This window comes from Patagioenas fasciata, chromosome 4 (genome assembly GCF_037038585.1).
Source record: "Patagioenas fasciata isolate bPatFas1 chromosome 4, bPatFas1.hap1, whole genome shotgun sequence".
In the NCBI taxonomy this organism is placed as follows: Eukaryota; Metazoa; Chordata; class Aves; order Columbiformes; family Columbidae; genus Patagioenas; species Patagioenas fasciata.
Genome location: NC_092523.1, coordinates 36,305,807 through 36,319,048, shown reverse-complemented (window position 1 = coordinate 36,319,048; position 13,242 = coordinate 36,305,807). Strand labels below are relative to the sequence as shown.

The 13,242-nt window shown below is 36.1% G+C and overlaps 1 protein-coding gene across 19 annotated transcripts in view; it reads left to right on the top strand.

Moving 5' to 3' along the window:
* TENM3 (teneurin transmembrane protein 3) overlaps positions 1–13,242 on the top strand; it is a 1,336,783-nt gene that overhangs the window by 637,819 nt on the left and 685,722 nt on the right. The gene's annotated exons all lie outside the window — the stretch shown is intronic.

The window sequence follows — 13,242 nt, the reverse complement described above, 5'->3', positions numbered from 1 at the left end:
TTAATTTAGTCTGTGTGAAACGAATTTCTGCATTGCAGTTCTCCTTATAAACACAGCTTTATCTCCTGCTCTTCTAAAATTTTATACATTAACAAGTTACTCACAAGCTGAAATCTTTCTATGTATATTTTGTCACTTATTTAGAGATCTTTAAGGTAGCTGGCACTTTTTTTAGTCTAAAATGTGGTTTGTTTTTTCCACTCTTCTCCTGCCCTCTCCATTTCACAGTTTCTTTGTGTAGATTGTCTCCTTTGTTTATGCCTTTGTAAGTATCTCCCTAGTGTTAGTACTGAGTTCACAGAGCTGAAGTCAAACACCTGCCTTATACAATATTCTAATCCTTAGACCATCAGTGCTGACATCCAAGTCTGGTCCCCTAGAATTACAGGAATGATGGAGAATGTATAAAGGTCCCAAAGCTCTATCTAGTAGAAAAAAGCCAGGGGGAATGCTGTAACACTGGAGCACAGGCCTGAGCTGGGGGGCACAGCCAGAGGGGAAATGAGGAGGCAGTGGAATTCTTGTTAGACTGCTGTGCAGAGATGAGGAGCAGATAGTAAATTAGGAACGAGCACTGCAAGAACACATCTGAATCAGACCCTCCAATTAACTGTTCTCTTCCCTTCTTTCAAGTTTGATTTCCTTTTAACCTTTTATTTTATTCTTTTGATCTCAGCATCTTTTTCTTCTTCAAGTGAAGAGCAGTGGTGCAATAATTTTTGTTGAGGAGATGCTTTCATTGTCAGCTCCTGTTTCCAAGCATAACAAGCAATGAATGAAAACTGGCAATATTCTTGTATACCATCACTCAGAACAAGAGTCTGACCAAAATGTGAGGCCTGGGACCATTTAAAATAAAAGCTGTTCTTCCTCCCTTTGTGGCAGAGGTTCCTCTATTGCTTCTTAGCTGTTGAGAATCTCAGCAGATTTTATGGGAGGCTTTGTGTGTGCATATATGCACAAATACACCTATAGAGCAATGTAAGTTTATGAAAGAAAATATTTACAAAGCAGGGGCAGTAGTATTTAGCTATTATATGCTGGAAAACAGAAAAACTGGCCATTACCATGTAAAGAACCTTGTAACTTTCTCCTGCATACTTCCTATTTGTGCTGAGTCCAAATTGCTACATGACTATCTCTGAGAGCTTGGGGATAGGCAGAAAAATCCCCACGAAGGGCTGTTGTGCAGGAATATGAATGCATGAGAATCGTGTAATCTACTTCAGCATTAATAACACTGCTGTAGTTTCTATATATCCCCTATGGAAAGCTGTAGCAGCTCAGTCATTCTCCAAAGTAAGAGCCACACCAGCCTTGTGAAGTGCCTTGAGAAGCTAAATCACCGCCAATCTTGTCAGCATTGAGAGAACTATTATCTTTGTCCTGAGTCACCCCTCCGCACTTCCAGAGGACCTTGGAAAAAAAAAAAAATATAGAGAGGGATTCTTCTATTAACCTGTCTTCTGCAAAGGCTTGAAGAGCGATGAATTCCTGAGATGGGGCATGGAGAACACATGAGGTCTGATCTTGTGGTTTGTTTGGTTTTGGTTTAGTTTTTTTGGTGTGGTTTTGTTTTTTTGAGAAGGTTATTGGCTGACCGGTGCATGCTAAGACACACACATGGTACTCTGAAGTGATTCAGTGTCTATGATTTTGACATTTCTAGATTGAGATAAACACTTGACTATGAACACCTGCTAATTTTTACTTCTGTAATATTTAAATGGGTATTTGTCCTTCTACATGTATTTTACAGAATCACAGAATGGTTGAGGTTGGAAGGGACTTCTGCAGATCATCTTGTCCAAACCGGTGCTCAAGTAGGATCACCATAGCCAAGGTTCTAAAACACATGTTGGTGCTTTTAAAAGGGCAGGGAGCAGGGAAGGCTATGATCTTAGGGACTTAGCAACAACCTGAAATGTTTATGATTGTCACAACTTCCTTGAAACCAAGTAAATATTGTAGAAACTGTGCTGTTTTGAAGTGTCTCTGGTCTCATAATTATAAGATTAAAAGGATTGCCAAGGCATACAGCAGTTTTTCTTTGCTTCTCCAGCTAATTATAATTTTACTTTCCTGTTTTCTGAATATTATAGTACAGGCAAGTCAGTATTATTCTGACATTTATAAGTTTATATTAATATATTATATAGATAATTTAGGACATATTTAGTTACAAGAATTCCAGTGCAAGGTGAAATGCTATGAAGCTGTTCCTTTCATGCTGAAAGAAGAATCAAATTGAAGCTAGAGGAAAAAAAAAAAAAGCCAAATTCTCTATGTATTTTTCTTTCAGGTTGCTGTCCCATTTACACTTTATGCCCTGGCATTTTCCAGATTGCCACACAGGCAGGTATTGAGAACTATGGCTCCTGAACTGCCAAGATTTAAAGACGTTGCTGAGCTAAATCTAAGCAGTAGGAAACACACCATATTGAAGTTTCTAGAGATTTTGTACTCCTGATAGTCACACTTCAAAGCACTCCTAGTTCAGGGTTTTCTAAAGAAGCAGAAGGTACCCAATCTGGAATGAAAATGACTTCTTACTGAGTTGCAAATAAATGCTGTAGATGTTCACCTCACATTACCCTGATATTTTGGTTGTATTGTCAACATTCAAACATGCTGCTGTACTTGATCTTCTGCTTAATGTGGAATTAGGCAAACTATTTTTTTTGTTCACATTATCATTATACAAGTAAGTCTGGAGCTCAATCAAAAGTGAAAAAAACTCTGTATTGGAGAGAGGTAAAATTCTGTTGTAACTAAAAGTATTATCTTTATTAAGAAAACTCAGTAAGGAAGTCTTTCTTCACTGTACCATTCGTAGAGGGAAAGAAAACCTTTTGCCAGCTGTCATTGTTATCACAAGGCAAACAGGTTTCATAGGCCTTGAAATCTTGGTATTCAGTTCACTGAAGTCCCAGTGTATGTAGGATCTGAAAATAAATTTTGAAGTCAATCCAAAGTTCCATTTTCTTGGGAACAATCATTGCCTCTCAAATCCAAAAAAAAAACCTGCCTAGGGATCTCGCATTTGTTATCAATATTTTATATATCCCTTTTTTTCTTCAACTATGTAATTTATCATAAATGATTTTTTTATAAGAAAGAATACCTAAGACAGAACATGCCTCTGTCCCACTGGTTTCAGCAGTCCTTAGGATGGAACAGATACAACCCACATCATTCCTCATGGCACTGAGATATTACAGAGAACGAGTTTCTTTCTCACAACCACCAGCTGCTGTGAGAGCTGAAGGGTTTCTCAGAATCCCTTAACCTTATGTTTCCTTATCTGCAGCTCAGTTTCATGCCTGACTTCCCAGAATTTGCTTAACATTTTCAGAAGGACGTCATTCACCCACTAGTTGTAGCTAGATTTGGATTCGTAACTCTTATGAAAAGAGAAAGTGATATGATTCTCCATACCCACCAACACATGATATTGTCAGATGATAAATATTCTTCTCATCAAAATACGATGGAAGAACTGATTCACTAGAAAACTCTGAACTGAATTAAGGATGAACATTCTGGATGCTCTTTCAAAGAGATAAAAAATGGGGCTAACCATCTGGCACCTCTTGAGGCTCTTTAAACACTGAGAATTTTTGCTGGAGAAAGCATAGCTGTCTTCTGAAGTCTTCTAAGTATCTGTTTGTGTTTTGGTTTTTGTTTTGGTGGAGTTTTTTTGGTTTTGTTTGTTTGTTTGTTTTGTTTTGTTTGGTGTTTGTTGAGGTTTTTGTTTTGTTGTGGGTTTTTTTGTTTTGGTTTTGGATGGATTTATAGGATCTCTCTGTATTTTAGATGAGTGGCCTCATTCTGAATGCTAGCAGAAACTTACTGGAGGTTTCTACTTTACAAGATCCTTGATAGCCTGTAAAGGAACCCATCCCATGTTGCAGAAGCATTCAGCAAGGGCTCAGTTTCACTCACTATCGACCCCTAGTTGCAGCCAATAAATGGATGGACTAGAATCCTGCTGGGATCCCTCAGCATCTGCCATGTGCTGGGTATGGTTGTTCTTTTCTTGTGTGAGACACCAACTTTTGCCTCTTGTATTGAGCAGAACAGATTAGTGGTAATCTCTGGGTTCATGTTCAGTTGCTAGTTGAGAATTCAGTGGGAGCCAGTGGTTCACTCAGGGGAATGTCTTAGGAAGCTAAAAGCCACTGTTGTCCACAGGTTTTGAAACCATGCCTCATTCCTTTTGGTGCAGTGCTGCAGAACTTAAGAGTCATAATTGTAAAGTAACCTGAGCTGCTTGTCACAAACTTACTGTTTTTATTCACACTGTAGCTGAAAAACAGGCCCTTTTTGATGTTTTGTTTTCTTGCAAATAAAAACATTATTATTTTTAACATTGGACGAAGAGTTGTGGACAGTACTAAATAGAACAAAGAATAAATGTAAGCCATTGACTAAGTAGGTTCTTTTTAAATGCAGGAATTACGCTTGTTGTAGCAAGTGATTCATGCTAACCAGGAGCTGCTGGAGGTCAAATTTGAGATATTATGCAAATTCCAAACTCAAAATACAGACAGTGAAATAATAATTAATTACATTTGCAACTTAATTAAAGATTGAATCTCCGTTTAAAAAAAAAATCATGTATTTGTATTGTCTGATATAATTAGGCACTCTCCTAAATGGCCAAACTTGGAACTGCCTATTATGACTTAGTAAACCTGTGGGAGAGCCTGACACATGTTTAGCAATCATGTTTTTGTATTCATTGGAAAAAATCATTTTAAAACAATGGGGGAGGGGCAGTCCATATCTTTAAGGCAACTGTTGGATAATTGACCTCCTTTAGCATTTAATTTCTCAAGCCTCTAGGAAGCTTAATTTTGAACATCAAAGAGGTACCTGTGGAAGAAACTGTTCCAGACTGGTGAGTAAACAAATTAGAGTTAATAGGGTCATTAGCTTTTGTGGTAAAATTTCAAACTGGGTATTCCTCACTAAGGAATGTAAATGTCAATGTTTTTAAGTCTTTTAAAATATAATTAGACATGGAACTTGAATACAAATGTTACATATCCTATTAACAATGTTTTCCATACTCTGGGTATTACTTTATTAACATTAGGAAATATGTTGTTCTGGTCCTATACACTGCTGGCCAGACAATCAGAATAGAAAAAAAGTACAAAGCTGCTTAGACAATAATACACTGTAAACATTAATGATGCTGTATATTCTGTATATTATAGAAATGCTAGTTAGTGACCTTTAAAGTAATACATGTAGTTCTGATCAACCCTTAGATCTCCAGGCAGGAATATAAGAGCTTAAAGAAAAAAAAAAAAAAACAACACAACACCAGACATACGCGCACACACACACACTAAAACCGATCACAAGAAAAGAACTTACATTTCCTCATCTGAATGATGGATGATCTTCTCATCTCGACTTTCTTTTGGTTCTATGGCTACATAAAGGGATAATTGCTGATTGAATTTGAAACAGAGTATGCAGCAAATTCATTTGCTACATCCTCTCATTTCACTTCTTGCACAATACTGAAGTCTTTTATTCAATTATCCTTGCATATGGTAATATAAATGCTGCTCCCTTTCTTCCACCAAACTCTGACAAGTTACTAGTCTACCCACATTTCCACACCTTTTCCCACATGCCTGCCTGCAGGGTAAGCACTCTCTCATATCCATTTCCCCTGAAATTCTCCCTGCTAACCCTTCCCAGCAGCAGCAGTCCTGGAACTGAGGGTTCTCAGAGCAAGTTCCCTTTTCCTCTTTGCAGCCCTAGGGAATTTAAAACTGTGGGGTTTATTCTATCTCTAGGAGCTCAATACTCAGCAAAGGCTTCTTTTTAATCCAGAAAATTCGCTGCTGCTGCAAATGTCATCATTTAAACAGATAGAGAGGAAAATTTCCTCATAAGGAAGTAGTGACATCAGGTCAGTACAATGGTTTGTAGAAAACTAACTGATGGGCTAATTTGCAACAGCACAAATTCATTTAGCATAGAAGGAAATAAAATATTTGCCAGAAGTGCCAAAGGAGAATGGCAGAAAATATTTAGACTGGAAAACTACAGATGGGCAAGCACATCCAGTAGCAAATGATCTCCTCCCTGTGAAAACTGACTTATACCAGCAGGGTTTGAGTGCTACAGTGATTTCTACCTAAAAAAGGGGAGGGTGGGGGAGAAGAGAAAGGCATATTAAATAATTGATCATAGCTGTATCTCTGGTTACAAGCACTGGATTCTTAAGTCATTAGCCTGAAGGAGCAAAGACTTTAAAAAACATTAACTGTCTTCACTATATATAGAATTTCAAAGTTTAAGAAAAAAATATTTTCCCATTTGGCTATCATAAATCATTTTGTTGTGATAATCTTATTTAATCTTTTAATCTCCCATTCTCCCTCAACAGCAACAATTTATTTTTGCCTAAGTAAGTCAAATAAAAATTAAAAAAAAAAAAAGAGTCAAATGCTTTTTATGTAATGTGAATTGTGTTTAAGTGATGTTTTGAAAAAAATCCTTGTCCATGAGAAAGAAGCTTTTTGCACTGTGCAAGTTGTTATGACTGAGTTATTTGCAAAGTAGTTCTAGTTACCATTTCTTATTGGTCTCTAACAATGTGCTTCAAATAAGATTCTTTAGTTTATCTCCATAAGAGTATCTCATAGAGTTTTATAAGTATTCATTTTTAAATAACCGTCAGTTTGATTTCAACCTCCTACAGTGTTTTTGATAGAATGTTACTATTTTCACACAATATTAATTTATTTTCCACTGTAATCTAGAGTATTAGATTAGTATGACTGTCTCCATTTCAGTAACTTACTGATTTTACTCATGGAGACAACATGTTCTCAAATCAAGATCACATAATATATCTATGACAAATATGGAATCATATGCAGATCTCTTGATCTCGCTTTCTATGTGTGTTGAAAGACAAGACTCATTTGACTGAAGCCATGCAAAAATTAGGCATCTGGTTTTCTTTTTGTAGTCAAGGCCAAGACAAGTACTTCCAAAGTATAAGTCATCCTATCACAAAACATCGACAAGTAAAGTTTGGCCAAAGTCATGGTAAAAGATTATTTGCCCTTTGACTAACTTAGGCAGTTGAGAAGGTAAATGCTTTGGCACGGCTCCATGAAAATGTTTCATGGTCCACTATATCTTGCTCATTGGTGTAGCAAGGGAATAAGACTGTTGATTCTAGTATACTGGGTTTTTATTCTTTGATTGAAATCTTGATTTAGAATTGTTGAAACTACACCACTCATCGGGACATAGTGGCAATGCTACTTTCACAACAAAAGCAAATATAAACAGAATAAACAGTGTGATCTATGTGTTGGATGGGTGAAAAAGTACATTTCTAAGATTTTCATTAATTGTGAAATAAGACATTTGTTTAAACAACTTTGGCACTATTTTTTTTTTTTTTAGGACTGAAAGTGTAGGCACAAGAAAATACTCATTTCTTCAAAACTAACCACAGAACAGAGTTTGTTATATAGTCCCTTTTAAGTGGATTGACATAGCTGTCACCTCCTCTCTGCTTTATGGGTCTTGGGCTTAGCCAGCACAGGATGTACTTCTGAAAATATCCTGAACTATTCAATAGAAACAAAATGCATAAAACCAGATGGAATTTATTCAAATAACTGTTAAAATTTAATAAACGAAAAGACTCCCTTTGGTTCAACTTGTTACAAACTGTAGAGTTCCATAACAAGCTGGAATGTTTTAGCCATACTTATGTTAGTCAAACAAAGTTTTGAAGAATGTAACTTTCTATTACAATTTTTAACCTATTCCCAAACATATTTCATGGATTTTTCTTTCCCATATCTGTTCTTGATCCCTATCTAAGGGGTTGTGTCAGACCACACTAGAAAGGTCTGACACCAGAGGGTGCAGAGGTGACATTCTGTGTCTCCAGCTCATCATCCCTAGGGTAGCCTGACACATACATAGTCTCAAATTGAGCTGGGGAAGGTTCAGATTGGATATTAGGAAAAATTTCTTCATGTAAAGGGTTGTGAAGCTGTTGAACAGGCTGCCCAGGTAAGTGGTGGAGTCACCATCCCTGAAGGTGTTTAAAAGACATGTAGATGAGGTTCTTAGGGACATGATTTAGTGCCCAAGTTAGATTGTGGTTGGACTTGATGATCTTGAGGGTCTCTTCCAACCAAAATGATTCTATGAATCTATGATATAATCAGGAGAGGTGCTCTTGCATTAATCTTCTCCACTCTCAGAGGATAAAATTATAATGAAACAACAAAAACAGATAATGAGGCAAGGAGAACACAATTCTGATTATAGCCAAGAATGGGGGGAGGCAGTGGGATGACTTAGTGCAGATTTGCAATCAGACATTACCAATCCAAATAATAAATGGAGTAGATATAAATATAATTAGATGTAAACCTGTACATGCCCTTGGAGATAACACCTAGAATGGCATTTTTTTACCTGTAAGAAACTACTTCTCCACAGCATCTCCATTGCAGCTTCTAGAAATATGGAAAAATGTGAAGATCAATTATATGGTGGAACGACTAAGCAGATAGCTCAAAAGGCATGGATAAAAAGAGCAGCCACAAATAAATTTGTATAAACTGAGTTAAAAGCAAAATAGAATCTGGCTACAATGGAATTCACCCCTTAAAAGAAGTGACAGTATTGGTTAGCTCAAAAAAACAAAGATGAAAGTAAAGCAAAATTACATAGGCAAAAGTCTATTTCTCAACAGCTGCATGTTGCAAAAATGACATAATGTTAATAGTTTTCCTTTGTTTTGTCATGTTCACAATTTGGACGCACCAAAGCTTGCGTTTATACCAAACTTACATCAGTGCATTTTGAACGCCAAAGCCCTTGACCATCTCAGGAAGTTTTAAAGCTTTTTTTTGTTTGTTTTTAACCTGAATTAAAGTTACACTGTACATTAATATTTAGAAATCAATCATCACTAATTATCAGTTAAAGGTATGTCTGCACATTCTTATTCTTCAGTCTTCATTAACATGTAGGAAAGCAAATATCTCAGAGGATGTGCTGCATGTGTTGCCATGTTTTACTCATGTCTCCCTGGATTTCTTAATAGCTCTAAACAATAGGTTTCTTCAATGGGAAGCATATGTCCGTAGAGCTTTTTATTGGAATGCTTCAGATTCAATCAAAAGGCACAATCTGAGCAGCCACGGGCCAAAGTGAGATTCATCTGGTTAAGTCTCTGGCCCTGTCAATGCACTGCTGGAGTGCCTCTGCAGCACTCAGGCTGTGCCCTGCGAATTACATTCACATGTGCCTGTTGAAACACACTTGCTTTTCTTAGGCCAAGTGGGTTTGGTTTTGTTTTTTATTACTAATTTTTATGAAAATCATAGCAGTATGTCACTTACTGCTTTCAGCAACAGTATCTCTTATAAATATCACAAACATTTTTAGTATTTACTTGCCACACATCACCCAAACCATATATGTACTGCTTGATTGTACATACAGCAGTTTGAAATTGTTTTCTGATAATACTTTGAAATACTTGATTCAAAAGTAAGGACACCTGTATGAAAGAAATATAATGAAAGGAAATAAAGGCTTTATAGAATTATTTTGTTCTTTAGAAAAAAAAATCAAACAAGGAAAAAAAAACAAAACCAAAAACAAACCAAAACAAACAACCCGGCACATAAACAATGGATACAAAATTCTTGATATTCATAAACTGTACTTTACTGTAAAAACAGATTTTGAAAACTGAAGTAGGCACACTGTTCAGGCTTAATAAGATTTCTTCTTATGGATAACTCATACGGAAAAATCTATAGCATGCTCACTCAAAATGTCACATAGGCTGAATAGCCTACATAAAAGTGTGATGTGATCACCGTTCACTCACACACTCTCTTCAGGTTTCATCAAGTTGAACACATGCGTTTTAAGGTACACTGGAACTCTGCAGACTCCAGTAGTCACTTTTGAGTTTTTGCTTCTCTGGAACACAAATTGGCGTACATGTACTCACTCTGCTGACATTCTAGATCCTGCAATTTGGGGTTTTCTTCTGACATCTGTGTGTAATCCAACCTTCTCTAGCACTTCCTGGGTAGCTTAATAGAAGGTCTGCAGAGCCAACAAGCTTTGTGTTCACTTTAATTTTATAGCTCACTCCTTTGGAGAAGTTGTTGGAAAGAGGGAGAGGTTTGAGCTAGGATAAGTTGAGATAAATTCCAGAAAAGCTATCGAAGAATGTTTCACTTTAGTTCATATAACCAATAAAAACATATCATGAAAATCATTAACACCTAATAGTACACACTTTCCTACTCAGATTTCCTTTTTTTCTTGAGAATGTTGCATTTCGAATCGTATTTCTTTAAGGAACTCAGTATTTTTCCTTTCTTCCACTTGGCTTCTCCAAACATAAATCCTATCAAAATTTATAATTTCCATTTTCTTTTGTTTAGTGATACTCTAATCAGATTAATTGCATAATCAATGTTTTTGCTTATCCCACTTGCAGTTAAAATCCATTGATAGGTCAGCCCAACAGAAGTATAATTGCTTTGCCCATGCTCTGCATGGTATCTATTTTAATGCTGGTACATAAACATTGAAACAACATGACATTGCTCTGATTACCAGAGATGCTACTTTCCGTTTTTAAAAGTCTCTGGAAAGAAACTAACCCCATAGATGACAATTTCACAAGATTAAACAGGCAGATTGAATCACAAATATTACTTCATAAAAGTAAAAATGGAGCTCTGTCAGATTTCCTATGCAGCATAGCTCTATGCCAGTTCTCTTCCCTGCAGGATACTCTCCACTCTTTAATGTATCAAAGAAATGGGGGGGAGGTGGAGTGATTGCTTTTTAACTAAAGTATTGATAGTGATTTTGCATCAATGTGTTCTGTGAAATCTGCAGTAATAAAGATGAGTGCATTTCTAGCCTGCAAACATAGACAAACTATATGATATGATATGATATGATATGATATGATATGATATGATATGATATGATATGATATGATATGATATGATATGATATGATATGATACGATACTCAACCTCCTATGTTCAAATGTACAGTTAGCACTAGGTAGTCATAGGAAAACAAACATCTGTGGTATCTCTCTTAGAAGATATATGATGTCTGTGGAATCATTCTGTGAATCCCAAATTAATTCAAACTCTTCATAGTGTTCCTCTGTAGGAGCATGAAGTCCCCAACATACCTTGACAAATCTGGGCTCTTAGTGATGCTTGGCATCAAACAACAGCCAGTTTGACAAGTAACACGGCCCCAAAACTGCATCTAGTCATGAGTTTCCAAAAGGCTGAATTCAGTTTGTATCATTAGAACCTTCTATATTCTTTAATTTCTGAAAAAAATATTTAACTGATCCCCCAAAACCTTTTGTGTCATTATGAGAATTGTAAACGCGTGGGATTTATTCAGACTGTGACTTTATGCTAACATGCCTTTTAATAACTGGAGAAAAATTAAACACAAGTCAAACCTTGGAAGAAATTTATTAATATACCACTTTGATTTTGGATTGTGGAACAGCTGCAGCTGTGGCTGTTCAGCCCTAGATCTTCATGATAAGATCAAGACCAAAATACAATTAAAGAAGTGGAGTGGAGAAAAAAAATAAAATAAAAAAAAATATAATTTGGGCATTGATAACAGTACAAATATTCAAAGCATGCTCGTTAAATGAAACTCAGTAAGTTGTCTTGGTGACAACTGCAACAACTAAATTCTTCTATTCAAGTGTGAAGAAGCTCTGCAAATTTCTTTATTTTTTATCTTCATTTTCACACTTAAATTGTCATAAGGATGAATCATCCTTATGAGTCATACAATGTATTTCATTGAATAAGTCTACAATGTATGCATTTTCACAGTCTTGTATCAGTTTTGATAGTAGTAATACAGATTCTTTCATGTAAATAGGTTTCCCTCAAAGCTAAACTATAGTCCAAATTGCCAACCTATTTATTGTTTCATAAAGGTATGGTTTTATTGTAATTTTTTTCAGTTCTTGAAGACAACAGGCCACAAACTTTAATCTCACCAGCTTCAAGGTGAGAAAAATAAGCTGATTTACAGTAGGTGAAATGAATTGGTGATGCCTGCATTCCCAGAACTCCCAGTTTGCTAATGTCAGTATCACAAAACCACTACCAGAGGTGCTCCTATCCTAGAAGTCAAGAAAAATATTGGGACCTTGACTTAATTGGACTACGAAGACAGACATCTTCAGCTTATAACACTGATCCCTTCAGGGAGAGAACACATTGGTTTAATATTGTATAATTTGCACTATCCTTATTAATCTTCTGAAACAATTATTTAAATCTCAAAGCTGCCAATTTGGTATTTTCATAAGAACTAAATCAGTTTTTAAAAAGTCAGAAAGTTGCTTTCTCTGTTTCTCTCCTTTTGATTGATTATCTATGGTTCCACAGCATATTACATGATCACAGCAATGTTCTTTGGAGATATAATCATCAAAGAGCATTACTCAGCTGGTGAAGTACATGTGAGGGGTTTAAATAATGAAACAGGACAGGGGGCCATTAAATATATTTTTTTTGTTTTCTGTGCTTGGAGGCTTGTTTACAAGGTAGGGGGTATGCTGTTTAAAATAAAATTTAAAAAAAAAAAAGGCAAAAAGAAAGGCAAGATGCTTAAATGATACCAACCAATCCATCTGTTCAGAGTGGGAGCCCTGCAGACCTGGCAAACCTGGAAGGTTTATCAGTGCTCATTTGGCTCTGAGAGATGCGTATTCCCAGTGGCTCAGAAAGGTCTGATTCCTATGTTAGTAAATATATTCCCAAAACAGATGTTTAATTTTTAAAATTACATGGTCCTTGTAATCCAAGTTATATAGTGCAGGATATTTTATAAAGCCTGTTTCTGTGTAGCACATCAAATATAAAAAATTTGAACTGTTAGTTAAAGATTGGCTTAGAGGAGAATAGAGAGCAGGAAGCAAAGTGTTCTAACACGTATGCCTATGACTTGTAGCTGAGTTGAAAAGTAACTACTCACGTATGGATAATTGCCGTGACTCAGTTTGGCAGACCCCTATTGTTACCAAAGTTGCAAGGCTGCATCTTAAACTGTTCAAACATGAGTCTCCAACATTCGTGTCAAGAAAGGCCAGCTGCTCTGCTAAAATTCATTGCTTGATTGTTAAAAAATGTATATCTT